Genomic DNA, 9,408 nt, shown 5'->3' on the forward strand with positions numbered 1-9,408 from the left:
CAAGTTATGAATAGCAGGTTGTGTGGAGAGGATGACTATGAGAACCCCTTTGGTCCTCAGCCAGACCCAGAATTGCCACCTCACAGGGCCAACGATCAGGTATCCCCAAACCCAACAGGATGTTGGTCCTCCATCTCAAGGACAGGGCCAATGGGAAAAGAATTTGGAGCGCCTTGGCCGACATAGTCAGTAGTGGACTGGCCTCTCTACCAGTCAAGCGCAATCCTGTGGAAGGTTGTGAAAATCTAGAAAAAAAGTGGGATCACATCTGTGGTATCACTGGGAATGAAGTATTCATTTAAATCAGCACTAGCAAAGTTACCAAGTTTAAGTTGCAGGCACCAAACCAGCTTCACATGAGAGATCTGTGTCTGAGACAGTCCGTGCAGTAACCTGATATTTACATCCTTGGAAGAAGATTGTTAAAGGCTCTGTCACCCTCAGCCAAGAGAAGAGAAGTTCCTGAAGCTCACCTTTAGACTGTAAGCTCATTGTGGGCAGGGACTGTGTCATATTGTTATATTGTATCGTTATAAGGTACTCTCCAGCACTTATAACAGTACTTGGCACATAGTAAGTGCCTAACAAATACCATTCATTATTTTACTCTCCTAAGTGCTAGGTAGAGTACTCTGCACACTGTAAGTGCTAAATAAATATTATTTGTGCTAAATAAATATGATTTACTGACTGACCGGGGAACATCTAGGTTCTGCTTTAAGGTGTTCAAAGGACCATATCAGTGTGTCTGGATTAATGTGTCACCTCTCGTTTTTGTGGATGTGTGCATATGTCCAAGGAGTAGAGATGTGAGATGATGCCAACAGAGAGAATTTGAGCATATGGATGTAGATGGGGCAGGAATGAGGAAAAGACCATTTGTGTCTATAACGATGGGAAAGAGTGAAAGGCTTGGAGTTGTCTCTAAAGAGACAGGAAGTGAAATTGGTTAGGGAGGAAATCTATACGTAGTAGAAAGGAAGGAGAATCTTAAATTAGGACTTGGGCATTTTTTTGTTTTTCAGTAGGGGGACGGTTAGAGATTGGTTGGAAATTGACACCTTTTCATTTGGCAGGAGGGATTAAGTGTATCCTAGTGCCTGTATAACAGTATGTGTGAAAGAGTGGGTTATTTTTAAATGAACTGGTCAGTGTTGCGAAAATGTGTATTGTGGAGAGAAATTCCTAACAAAATTAGGTTAGCCTCACAGGTTAAGATTCATCTTATTGGTCTGGTATTTTCAAACTGATTCTCGGCTCTCAGCAATTGCTCTTTCAGGCTAGAAATGCCTGTAGGGTGGTGATTCAATTACTCTATCAGAGATTCTACTGTATTAGTTGTCTTGTTTTGGCGTATGCTGTCGAGTAATCTCCGACCCATAGTGATTCCATGGACACATCTCTCCCAGAACACCCCACCTCCAACTGCAATCGTTCTGGTAGTGTATCCATAGAGTTTTCTTGGTAAAAACGCAGAAGTGGTTAACCATTGCCCAGCACAGATAAGTTCTGACTTGTAGCAGAATGCCTTCCACTTGCCAGGCACTGGCCAAGCTAGGAATGGATTGGGTATGTCACTGCTTGACTCTCCCTCCCGTAGCCGAGACTGGTAGAGTACTGGAAACTCTCCAGGTGAGACCCTGAGAGGGGTATTAGGTGTAGACTTTGCTAATTCATAAAAAGAGGCTTCACTATGGAATTAACAATGTGTGGGGAAAAAAACTGAATGTAAAGAAAAAATGTGTTCCTTTCTTAAACAATTTAATTTGGAAATTTGTTGTAAAAGAAAATGTTCTGGGGGAAAAAAGCCAAGATCAGAAAGGGAGAATTTGGGATGATAACTGAATTTGGATTTTTCATGAATAGGAATTAAAAGAAAATTTGAGGAATCTGTGCCAAACTCCAGGAGGCCTATCAGGTTGCACAAATATCTTGGGAAAATGCCCCTGGAGTGTGACATCTTATTTGATGGGGGATTTTAGGTCCACATAATGACCCATAGAGAAGCAGCGTGGCTCAGTGGAAAGAGCACGGGATTTGGAGTCAGAGGTCATGGGTTTGAATCCCTGCTCTGCCACTTGTCAGCTGTGTGACTGTGGGCAAGTCACTTAACTTCTCTGTGCCTCAGTTACCTCATCAGTCAAATGGAGATTAAAACTGTGAGCCCCACGAGGGACAACCTGATCATCCTGTATCTCCCCCAGCGCTTAGAACAGTGCTCTGCACATAGTAAGCGCTTAACAAATACCAATATTATTATTATTACCCACCTCTCAAAATGGCTATTAAGGGTTAACTGGAATAGGATTAGGCTGAGAAACTGTTAGCCAGTAGTCTTAAGAAATGCATGATAAGGGGGGCAGCTGTCACAACATCACAACCTTCCCTCTGCTCCCTCTACCCCCTTCACCTCTCAGCAGCTAAACCCTCTTCTCCCCCCTTTCCCTCTCCTCCTCCCCCTCTCCGGTCCCACCCCCTCAGCACTGTACTTGTCCACTCAACTGTATATATCTTCATCACCCTATTTATTTTGTTTATTTTGTTTAATGAGATGTACATCACCCTGATTCTATTTATTTGCCATTGTCTTTATGAGATGTTCTTCCCCTTGACTCTATTTATTGCCACTGTTCTTGTCTGCCTGTCTCCCCCAATTAGACTGTAAGCCCATCAAAGGGCAGGACCGTCTCTATCTGTTGCCGACTTGTACATTCCAAGCGCTTAGTACAGTGCTCTGGACATACTAAGCGCTCAATAAATACTACTGAATGAATGAATGAACCTTGCTTGTGCTCCAAAATCCTACCCCATAGGCAGTCTTTTGGAGGACATGTACAAAATATGTGGGCACAGCAAACACAAGTTAATGAGGTGAGTCAGTTACAAGCTGAGATTGCAAAAAAAATTTTAAAGACAAAATCCAGGACATCCTCAAATAATATGTAATTATACCAGCCTGGCATGAAGCAATTTTATGTGGCTCACTTTGATTTATGGCTTTCTTGTCTTATGCTCTCTAGTCATTTCCGACGCGTAGCTTCTCCATGGACGCATCTCTCCCAGAATGCCCCGCTCTCCATCCGCAATCATTCTGGTAGTGTATCCAGAGAATTTTCTTGGTAAAAATACAGAAGTGGTTTACCACTGCCTCCTTTCGCGGTTATCGAGTCTCCACCCTCGGCTCTCTCCCACATGGCTGTTGCTCATCACAGGTGAGCTTTGACTTGTAGCAGACTGCCTTCTACTCGCTAGCCACTGGCAAAGCTAGGAATGGAATGGGTAGGCCTCTGCTTAACTACCCTCCTCCTTAGCTGAGATTGGTAGAGTACTGGAAACTCTCCAGGTGCGACCCTGAGAGGGGTTTATAGCTTTAGGCACAATGTAAGACAAAAGGCAAAGGAAGAAAAGTTCCAGGCAATGCAAGGACAGAGTGGTACAGTAAAATAGTACATTGTCTGTGGAATGTGGTAGGACCAGCTACTCATAAGAAAAATGTTTTCTTCAAGAATACCTACATTCACAGATAATTACTGTCATTTGTTTCTTCAAATATGAAGGAAAACTACCTAATGAAGATGAAGTTAGTCTGCACCTTTGCTTAATTCTTCTACTTCCCTCTCTGCTTGAAATATCATATTTACATATATGATTGTTCCTGACCAGTTGTTTCACATTGTTTTTGTAACAATAAAATAGGGGTGGAGTTATTGCACAGGGCAGATAAGAATTAAGTCTAACAATAAGGGGAGGAGGACAAAAAGGTGTGAGTCCATTGTTGGGTAGGGATAGTCTCTATCTGTTGCCGAATTGTACTTTCCAAGCACTTAGTACAGTGCTCTGCACAGAGTAAGTGCTCAATAAATACGAATGAATGAATGAATGAATGAATGAATGAATGAGAAGAAAGAAAAAAGGAGGAGGGAAGAAAGTAAGAGGACACTTGAGACTGCTAGTGGAAGGAACACGGGTGTAGGAGTCAGAGGACATGGGTTCTAATCTTGTCTCTGCCACATGTCTGCTATGTGACCTTGGGCAAGTCACTTAACTTCTCTGTGCCTCAGGTACCTCAGCTGTAAAATGGGGATTAAGATGGTGAGCTCCATGTGGGACAGGAACTGTTCCAATCTGATTACCTTGTAACTACCCCAATGCTTAGAACAGTGCTTGGTACATAGTAAGTGCTTAACAAACACCACACATTATTATTGTAATTATTGTCATTGTTATTATTATTGTCTCTTTTAGCTAAGATCTGCTCTTTCCTACCCATCCAAACTGCTACCTTGCTGGTACAAGCTCTCATGATATTCCGAATGGATTACTACATCAGATTCCTTTCTGATCTCCCATCCTCCTGTCTCTCCCCACTTCAGTCTACACTTCACTCTGCTGCCCAGATTATCTTTCTACAGAAACTCTCTGGGCATGTCACTCCCCTCCTCAAAAATCTCCAGTGGTTGCCTATCAATCTCATATGAAACAAAAACTCCTCACTCTTGGCTTCAAAGCTCTGCATCACCTGGCCCCGTCCTACCTCATCTCCCCTTCTCTCCTTCTACAACCCACCCCATACACTCTGCTCCTCTGCCGCTAACCTCCTCACACTGCCTTGTTCTCGCCTTTCTCGCCATCAACCCCTGGCCCACATCCTACCACTAACCTGGAATGCCCTCCCTTCTCATGTCCGCCAAGCTCTCTTCCCCTCTTCAGAGAGTTCACCCTTTCCGGAAGGCCTTCCCAGACTGAGCCCCCCCTTTCCCTCTGCTCCTCCTCCCCTCCCCATTGCCCCTACTCCCTCCTTCTGCTCTACCCCCTTCCCCTCCAGATAGCACTTGTATATATTTGTACATATTTATTGCTCTACTGATTTTATTAATGATATCTATTTATCTATGATTCTATTTATCTATTTTGATGGTATTGATGTCCACTTACTTGTTTTGTTTTGTTGTCTGTCTCCCCCTTCTAGACAGTGAGACTCGTGTTGGGTAGGGATTGTCTCTATCTGTTGCCAAATTGTATTTCCAAGCACTTAGTACAGTGCTGTGCACACAGTAAGTACTCAATAAAAATGATTGAATGAATTAACGAATGAATTCATTTTATCATATTTATTAAGTGCTTATTCTGTGCAGAGCACTGTCCTAAGTTCTTGGGAAAATTCAACACAATTCCTGCCCACAACGAGTTCACAGTCTAGGGGGGTGAGACAAACAATACAAATAAAGAGACAGCATTACAAATTAATAAAATGACAGATATGTACATAAGTGCTTTGGGGCTGGAAGGGAGGAAGAGCAAAGGGAGAAAGCCAGAGAGGCGAAGAAGGGAGGAGGAGCTGAGGAAAAGTGGGGCTTAGTCTGGGAAGGCCTCTTGGAGGAGATGTGCCTTCAGTAAGACTTTGAAGGGGGGAGAGTAATTGGTGAATTTGAAGAGGGAGGGCATTCCAGGCCAGAGGCAGGATGTGGGTCAGGGTTCTGCAGTGAAACAGGCAAGATTGGGACACAGTGAGAAGGTTAGCACCAGAGAAGCAGAGTATGCAGGTTGGGTCTTAGAAGGAGAGAAGGGAGGTGAGGAAGGAGAGGGAAAGGTGATGGAGTGTTTTAAAGCCAATAGTGAGGAGTTTTTGTTTGATAAGGAGGTGGATAGGCACCAATGGAGATTCTTGAGGAAGGGGGTAACATGTCCTGAACATTTCTGTACAGAGATGATCCTGTCAAAGGAGTAAAGTATGGACTGGAGTGGGGAGAGGCAGGATGTTGGGAGGTCAGCATAGAGGCTAATGCTGAGGCTGATTTTTGTAACTTGTATTGCACTTTTCCATGTGGGGTCCAGGTCTTAGAGCCCTAGAGAGCAAAGGATAACACTCCAGCTCTGTAGGCTGTTGATTTGGTCTTGAACCTGAAACAATTTTGCTGTCACACTGTTTCCCAATCTCCTAAAGGATATACTGTCCTTGATTTAGTTTCCTACTTCCTCGTCTATTACTGTGTCACTGGTCAGTGTGCTACCAAGATGGCTCTGTGCTGTCAAAATGAATTTTGTATTCGTGTGTGTATGCCTTCTCTAATGTAATTTTCCACAGAATTATCATCAATGTGTAACAGCATGACCTGATGGATAGAGCCCAGGCCTGGGAGTCAGAAGGACATATGTTCTAATCCCAGCTCTGCCACATGTCTGCTGTGTGACCTTGGGCAAGTCACTTAGCTTCTCTGTGCCTCAGTTACCTCATCTGTAAAAATGTGGATTAAGACTGTGAGCTCTATGTGGGTTAAGGATGTGATTAGCTTGTATCTATCCCAGTGCTGCCTTGCACATAATAAGTGCTTAACAAATACCATAAAAAAGTTTAAAAGCATTTGCATGTCTTTCTGGATTTGTGTGCCTTTGGACATTATGTAATTTTCGAATGACTGTTTATAGGACTTCCTTTTTTCTGTTGACTTCAGCCTCACAGCTCTTATGTCCATATCCATGATTTACTTATATTATTGTCCATCTCGCCCTCTAGACTGTAAGTTCTCTGTGGGCAGGAAACTTGGCTACCTACTCTGTTATATTGTACTCTCCCAAGCACTTAGTACAGTGTTCTGCACACAGTACACACTCAAGAATTCAACTGACTGATTGATTTAGTTGGAAGAGCTTCTAGTCTAACACCCGCATTTATGTGGTATTGCTGCACAGCTGCAATTGATAAGTATCTTCTTGGTGAAGTATACTGTCCTAGGCACCAAGGAAATACACAATAAAGAAGTGACAAATTCCCAGGCCACAAGAAGCTTACACTCTAAAAGAGATAAACATAAAAATATTTGCAATTAGAATGGTCAAAATAATTGCATGCACATACATAATGAGCTCTTAGGGGGATGTAAATAAACTCCTAAGTGTAATTTTCTGGTCTTGTTCCTGAATGTTCTATTTCACTATATGAGCCTTCCTCATGGCACTCAGAGAACTGACTAGAATCCTTGTGCTTTCCCAGAAAACCTGAGTGAAAGTGAAAGTGGAACAAGGGGCAAAATTGTACCAGGGTGGGAGAGATATACAGGGGAGTTTCCCTTCTGCTGAGAAGATAACGAGCACCTCCAGGCAATCTCAGAGATGATTCTGGCTTTGCCCCTCCCTCTCACCTCTGGGTCTTGCTTCATAAATGCAAGTCAGACACCATCCTCCACAAAGACGGCACCCAGTCTTTCACCAACCAGGCCCACCAACTCCGCAGTGTGAGAGGATGCTCCAGAGATCAAAGTAGGTGAATGTTCCCAATTTTCCTTCTCCTCTCCCTGTTTTAGACATCCTTTTGAGATGGTGTCCAACCTGATTTCCTTATGTACGACAGTATTCGGCAATGAGGCCGGGCTTAACAAATATCATTATTATTATTATTATGATTTGTATTTACCCCATATCGTTTCCTACTGGGGATGAGGAAAGGGTCCCACAGGGCTCCTGGGCACCAGCCATTACTACCTTGCACCAAGTAGGTAATGATAATAATGATGATGATGATGGTATTTGTTAAGCGCTTACTACATGCCAAGGACTGTTCTAAGTGCTGGGGGAGTTACAAGGTCATCAGGTTGTCCCATGTGCGGCTCACAGCCTTAATACCCATTTTACAGATGAGGGAACTGAGGCACCGAGAAGTTAAGTGACTTGCCCAAAGTCACACAGCTGACAAGTAGTGGAGCCGGGATTAGAACCCACGACTTCTGACTCCCAAGCCCAGGCTTTTTCCACTGAGAAGAAGAGAGGTGGGGGTTGGAGATGTAGATCTGGGAGTCATCTATGCAGAGATAATAATTATTATAGTATTTACTAAGTGCTTACTACGTGCCAAGCATTGTTCTAAGCTCTGGGGTAGATACAAAGTAATCAGGTTGCCCCACGTGGGGCTCACAGTCTTAATCTTCATTTTATAGATGAAGTAACTGATGCACAGAGAAGTTAAATGATTTGCCCAAAGTCACAAAGCAGACAAGTAGTGGAGCAGGATTAGAACCCATGTCCTCTGACTCCCAAGCCCGTGCTATTGCCACTAAGCCATGCTGCTTCCTATAATAGTTCTTCCCCTGCACTGCAGAAGGAGTCTTCCTTCCTAGGGATCGTGGTCTCTCTATCCCAACTTCTTGCATCCTGCCCAAAGATTGATCAGTCCCAACTCTGAAACTTAAAATGTCTATGGAACTTCTTGCCCTGCATTCAGAGAGCCCAATCCTCTTTTCTCAGTCCTCATCTGTGATTAGCTATGTTCCAGGTGACTCCATGGGATAATTTCCTGGTATTTAATTTTCTTCTCTGCATACAGTAAAACCTCAGTAAATACCACTGATTAATTAATTGCTTAGGCAGATAAGCTTTCCCTCAGCAGTAGGGCTTTCTGAAGTGAGTTTCTACCTCTGCTAGCAACTTCTGAGATTTTTTTCCCCCATCTATACATTTGTGGGGTTAGATTGAATGTCTGTCAGAGCATTTCAGTTCTGGGAATTAAAACTGTGAGAGCAAGTGAAGAACAGAGGGTAAGGGAGCTGAGCTCAGTTGAGAGGGTGTGGACTTCTACATCAAGAGAAGGGAGAGCTGTTAGGGAGTCTAAAAGGGGTATTCATTCATTCATTCAATAGTATTTATTGAGCCTTTACTATGTGCAGAGCACTGTACTAAGCACTTGGGATGAACAAGTCGGCAACAGATAGAGACAGTCCCTGCCGTTTGACGGGCTTACGGTCTAATCGGGGGAGACGGACAGACAAGAACAACGACAATAAATAGAGTCGAGGGGAAGAACATCTCGTAAAAACAATGGCAACTAAATAGAATCAAGGCGATGTACAATTCATTAACAAAATAAATAGGGTAATGGAAATATATACAGTTGAGCAGACGAGTACAATGCTGTGGGGATGGGGAGGGAGAGGTGGAGGAGCAGAGGGAAAAGGGGAAAAAGAGGGTTTAGCTGCAGAGAGGTAAAGGGTGGGTGGCAGAGGGAGTAGAGGGAGAAGAGGAGCTCAGTCTGGGAAGGCCTCTTGGAGGAGGTGAGTTTTAAGTAGGGTTTTGAAGAGGGGAAGAGAATCAGTTTGGCGGAGGTGAGGAGGGAGGGCGTTCCAGGACCGCGGGATGACGTGGCCCGGGGGTCGGCGGCGGGATGGGCAAGACCGAGGGACGGTGAGGAGGTGGGCAGCAGAGGAGCGGAGCATGCGGGGTGGGTGGTAGAAAGAGAGAAGGGAGGAGAGATAGGAAGGGGCAAGGTGATGGAGAGCCTTGAAGCCTAGAGTGAGGAGTTTTTGTTTGGAGCGGAGGTTGATAGGCAACCACTGGAGTTGTTTAAGAAGGGAGTGACATGCCCAGATCGTTTCTGCAGGAAGATGAGCCGGGCAGTGGAGTGAAGAATAGACTGGAGTG

At 44.1% G+C, this 9,408-nt stretch overlaps 1 non-coding gene across 1 annotated transcript; it reads right to left on the reverse strand.

Moving 5' to 3' along the window:
• Window positions 1-1,512: 1,512 nt before the first annotated feature.
• Window positions 1,513-1,650, reverse strand: LOC114809337. Its single transcript, XR_003757124.1, has one exon. It is a non-coding gene; the product is annotated as a small nucleolar RNA SNORA7 (small nucleolar RNA).
• Between the last annotated feature and the right edge of the window lie 7,758 nt (window positions 1,651-9,408).

The sequence above is a fragment of the Ornithorhynchus anatinus genome, chromosome 2 (assembly GCF_004115215.2).
Source record: "Ornithorhynchus anatinus isolate Pmale09 chromosome 2, mOrnAna1.pri.v4, whole genome shotgun sequence".
Classification (NCBI taxonomy): domain Eukaryota; kingdom Metazoa; phylum Chordata; class Mammalia; order Monotremata; family Ornithorhynchidae; genus Ornithorhynchus; species Ornithorhynchus anatinus.